The sequence below is a fragment of the Stigmatopora nigra genome, unplaced genomic scaffold, assembly GCF_051989575.1.
Source record: "Stigmatopora nigra isolate UIUO_SnigA unplaced genomic scaffold, RoL_Snig_1.1 HiC_scaffold_140, whole genome shotgun sequence".
Lineage (NCBI taxonomy): Eukaryota > Metazoa > Chordata > Actinopteri > Syngnathiformes > Syngnathidae > Stigmatopora > Stigmatopora nigra.
Window position 1 is genome coordinate 17,501 of NW_027551684.1, and position 5,000 is coordinate 22,500.

At 58.0% G+C, this 5,000-nt stretch overlaps 2 non-coding genes across 2 annotated transcripts in view; both read left to right on the forward strand.

Moving 5' to 3' along the window:
• The first annotated feature begins 4,297 nt into the window (after positions 1–4,297).
• On the forward strand, positions 4,298–4,451 carry LOC144193170 (5.8S ribosomal RNA). Its single transcript, XR_013325647.1, has one exon. It is a non-coding gene; the product is annotated as a 5.8S ribosomal RNA (ribosomal RNA).
• Positions 4,452–4,905: 454 nt separating this feature from the next.
• Positions 4,906–5,000, forward strand: part of LOC144193172 (28S ribosomal RNA) — a 4,793-nt gene continuing 4,698 nt past the window's right edge. The window contains exon 1 of the ribosomal RNA XR_013325649.1: positions 4,906–5,000. This exon is cut by the window's right edge and continues 4,698 nt beyond it. This is a non-coding gene — a ribosomal RNA (28S ribosomal RNA).

Sequence of the window (5,000 nt, forward strand, 5' to 3'; positions counted from 1 at the left end):
ATTCCCATCCGCTAACGGCATACATGGCACGGCATGAATTGATGGTAAAAATCCTTATTAACCCCTGGCTGAATACGAATGAATCTGGTGTCAAAAGAAAGAACTCATCCAAGTGACGGGTCGCTGCTTGGGCAACAGCTTCGCCGTCGGAGAAATGAAATACACGGGTCGCTGCTTGGGCAACAGCTTCGCCGTTGTGGAAATGAAATGAGGTGTCGCTGCTTGGGCAACAGCTTCACCATTGGAGAAAATACGGGTCGCTGCTTGGGCAACAGCTTCGCCGTTGGATGAACTCAAAAATATGGTCACGGGGTCCGCTGCTGGGGCACAGCGGTCACCCCTAGGTACGGGTCGCTGCTTGGGCAACAGCGTCGCCGATGGAAGAAATTACGGGTCGCTGCTTGGGCAACAGCGTCGCCGTCGGAGAAATGAACTCTACGGGTCCGCTGCTGGGGCACAGCGGTCGCCGGTGGTGAAAAAAAAATGAAAGGAGTACGGGTCGCTGATGGGGCACAGCGTTCACCGTTACTCGAAATGAACTCGAAAGCCACGGGGTGCTGAAGAGGGCACAGCGCAAACCCCGATTGGCGACCGCGTGGGGACGGCTCGCGCGTCCGTGTTCCCGGCGATAACGGTGAGGTTTCTGGTGCGTGCGACCGGCGATTGACCGGAGGCTAAGGTACTGCGGGTGGTGGACCCCACTCGTCCAAGGCCCCTCCGCGTCAGGGCTGACCATCGTCACTGTCACTGCATCCGCTCCGGGGCTCGTGCGTGCGAGTGGGCGTTCTCGGTCAAAGAGGTATAGTGAAAGTGTGAGGGGCGGCTGTTCGAGCCGTGTACCGAACAACGGAGAGGTTTCTGGCGCGTGCGATCGGCGATTGGCCGGAGGCTAAGGTACTGCGGGTGGTGGACCCCACTCGTCCAAGGCCCCTCCGCGTCAGGGCTGACCATCGTCGCTGTCACTGCAACCGGACGGTCACGGTCCGTGCGGTCGTCTCGCTCTCTTAAAGAGCAGTGCGACAAGACGGGCCAGGGTATAGTGCTTGCAAAGCCGGGATAACGGTGAGGACATAGTGCGTGCGACCGGTGATTGGCCGGAGGCTAAGGTACTGCGGGTGGTAGACCCCACTCGTCCAAGGCCCCTCCGCGTCAGGACTGACCATCGTACTTTATCTGCATCCGCCTCGGTCGCGTGGGTGCGGCTTGGCACGTATGACCACGTCACGCTAAAGACAACGGGGGCAGTGGAACTGAACGTGCGCAGCATAACGAAAGCCGGGATAACGGTGAGGACATAGTGCGTGCGACCGGTGATTGGCCGGAGGCTAAGGTACTGCGGGTGGTAGACCCCACTCGTCCAAGGCCCCTCCGCGTCAGGACTGACCATCGTCACTTTATCTGCATCCGCCTCGGCCTAGTATGTAATGTGGCGGTCGTCTCGCCCGTGTCTTCTGTCGGCAGGGTATAGTCGTGTGGAGGGATGGCTCGTGCGAGCTCGTGGACTGAACAACGGAGAGGTTTCTGGCGCGTGCGATCGGCGATTGACCGGAGGCTAAGGTACTGCGGGTGGTAGACCCCACTCGTCCAAGGCCCCTCCGCGTCAGGGCTGACCATCGTGCTGTCACTGCAACCGGACGGTCCCCCGCGAGCGCGTTTCGTCTCGCTCTGGCCAATTGGAGAGCCGTGACAACAAGAGCGATGCGTCTGACTCATTCGAGGTCACGGATAACGGTGAGGACACGGTGCGTGCGACCGGTGATTGGCCGGAGGCTAAGGTACTGCGGGTGGTAGACCCCACTCGTCCAAGGCCCCTCCGCGTCAGGACTGACCATCGTCACTGTCTCTGCATCCGCCCGGCTGAGTTTGTTCAGCGGTCGTCTCGTTCACGTTCCACACAACCGCGCGTCGGTTTGGGATAGCTGGGTCGGCGAGACGCCGAGAGAAGAGAGTGCGTTCGAAACTGGATAACGGTGAGGACTGGTGCGTGCGACCGGTGATTGGCCGGAGGCTAAGGTACTGCGGGTGGTAGACCCCACTCGTCCAAGGCCCCTCCGCGTCAGGACTGACCATCGTCACCTTATCTGCATCCGCCCGGTGGGGATCTGCACCGTCGACCCAAGCATGAAAACCCTCGTGTCGGTTCGGGCGAGAAAAAAGAGTTCAAGGGAAAAAGGCAACGATTTCACCATTCGAGTTCATGTGGAGGACAAAAAGAGGACAAAATGGAAACGAAATGACCATGAGTTCATCGATGGAAATGAGGACAATACTGACGAATATGGAGAGTTCTAAAATTTTGCCAAATGACACCGATGGTTGACGAGAATCCCTAAGCCACGGGGTGGGATACAAACCTGAACTAAAGACCTGCCATAGTCCGGTTTTTTTCCCAAAAAGGGCGCATGTGGACGGAGGGCACACATGGAAACCTAACCACCAGCCGAGCCATTGCCGGAGGAAATATAACGAGATGCCAAATACCATAGCCTTTGGGACAAAGCCGATTCTTGGAGGACAACAAAAATGAGACATGGTACTTGGTGAAGCACCGGACATATGGAGCCACAGGGGCCAGAAAAGAGCCGATAGTACAGGGCAAGATGTGATGTGACGGTAACGGACATGTGTTAATGATGGTGGACATGTGTTACGAGATGAAATGCTTGGAAATCACGTAAAGAACCGATGCGTGAATGAAAATGAAAACAGATCATGTTGGGACCAGGTTGGGAACCCCTCCACAGTCTGCGACAAAAAAGCTTCCCGTGTGGGATTATTCCGGTAATAAGAAGGGAGTCAGGTGCCCGGTACCTGTACGCCACTATGAAGGCCTCTGGTGGTTGTACGCTGGTTTAAAGACTCGATTTACCCCCGCCTTGACAAATCGAGCGCCACAAAAAGTTGCGCCGTAAAAGGGCCCTGACTTTCCTTGTTGGTTCGGGTTGGCATCGCCGGGGCTTGTGAGATAAGTGCCTATTCTAGGGGGATGGAGTACACAATCTCTACGACCTCTTTGGTGCCTCTGGGTGGTTCAGGCCCGTGGGAAAAGCCTCAGAGCCGCTTCCTTGAGGAGCCGCGGGTGACTCACGGGTTACGTCATCGCCTGGAGGTGTCGGGAGTTCTTTGTTTTGTTTTGCGAAAAACCCCCGTCACGAGAAACTGTGCTTCTTCTCGGTTTGTTACGGTTGCACGCAGGTGCCGCCGGCCGTTCCCACAGTTTTCTCGTCGTGTCACCGGGCTGCTTGCGGCTATCGGTAGATGCACTGTGCACGTCTCCCTGCCACGAAAGGAAGGAGTGAAGGAAGGTTGGCAAATAACCGAATCGATCGCGTGACAAGGTACAGGGCGATCGCACGTATTGACGTGAGGCATAACGAGAGGGGGTTGGGCCTAGGGCCGGCCCCGGAGGTATCCGTCCCTGTCGATTCTCTCTCTGGGTTGACGCGCAAGAGCACGGGCATGGCAGTCCGCGCGTGCGTCCCCGGGCTAGTCTCCGGCAGCGGCGTTCCGCCTCTTAGGGTAGTCGGGCGCCGAATCCCTCCCTCTCGCCCGGACCGGACTTTCGAAGGCTCATGTAGATGGCACTTATAGACGTGTCGGGGCCCGAGAAACAATGGTCCCGCACCGCCGAGGCCGGAATGGTTACAGTTTACTGTAACCGCTATAGTCAACGTAAAGGGGTGCACGTTGCCCGTCTCTGATGCGATGAAGGTTCGGGAAGATCGATTCGATGGACGGTGGTCGAGCCCGGATCCATTACGGCGACCACCACGGACAAGGTACCCGGTTCCGCTTTTGCTCGTCTGGCGCGTGCCAACAAAACGGGGGTATATGGGTTGCCACCCGGCCCGGTCTTGTGCTACGCTCGGAGTGTTCTGGGGTTCGGGAGCCGTGGGAAAAGCCTCAGAGCCGCTTCCTTGAGGAGCCGCGGGTGACTCACGGTGCTACGTCACCGCATTCCTCCGAGGACAGTAGTTACGCCGGATCACCGGTCCCATTACCTGGCCTTCGGCGACATCTCAACGCTCACACCCTTGGGCCCCACTTTACCCAAGTCGGGATGAACCTAGGATGGGGGGAGCTCTTGATCGACCCTAGGCCCCACCGCCTAACTCAGCCAAATCAGGGGTGGATAAACCGTGCCCGCCTTGGGAGCAATAGACCTTCCGATGCTTTGCCAACTCAGGTGTTGCGATCTTGAAAGGTGTCTCCGGGCATCACTGCTCTACATGGGTGGCCGGGCAGCGGGGGGCTGACCCGGGCGGCCGCCTGGAGATGTCGGGAGGCACCTGTAGACAACTCTCAGCGGTGGATCACTCGGCTCGTGCGTCGATGAAGAACGCAGCTAGCTGCGAGAATTAATGTGAATTGCAGGACACATTGATCATCGACACTTTGAACGCAACTCGCGGCCCCGGGTCCCTCCCGGGGCCACGTCTGTCTGAGCGTCGCCTGACATTCAATCGGGCCCGACCGCGGCGGTGAGGGGCGGCACCGTTCCGCGGCGTGGCCCGCGACTGGGGATGCAAGATCGGGGAAAGTGTTATGCCAGCACGCACCCCGACCCCCTAAGTAAAGCCAGATACGGGGCTCGTCCATGCCCGTACAGAGAAGTGGTCGAGAGAGCGAGATTTCGGGGAACATGCATATGTGAGCGAGGCATGTCGTTGAGATCCACAAAGACCTCACAGTCCGCGGTCACGAGGCGGTCATTTGGATAGTAACCACCGACCCGTGAGTGTCCCTCCGCAAAATGGACTGGATCCGAGGCAAAAACAACACGGACCGAAGGCGCCGGCGCGTGGTGCGCGGACACCCGCGTCGGCAGGGCGATAACCGAAAAAAATGAAATAAAAGGATCTCCTCCCCGAATCTCAATCGATCGAACCGCGGCTTTTATGGTTCCGACCTCAGATCAGACGGGGCTACCCGCTGAATTTAAGCATATTACTAAGCGGAGGAAAAGAAACTAACTAGGATTCCCCTAGTAGCGGCGAGCG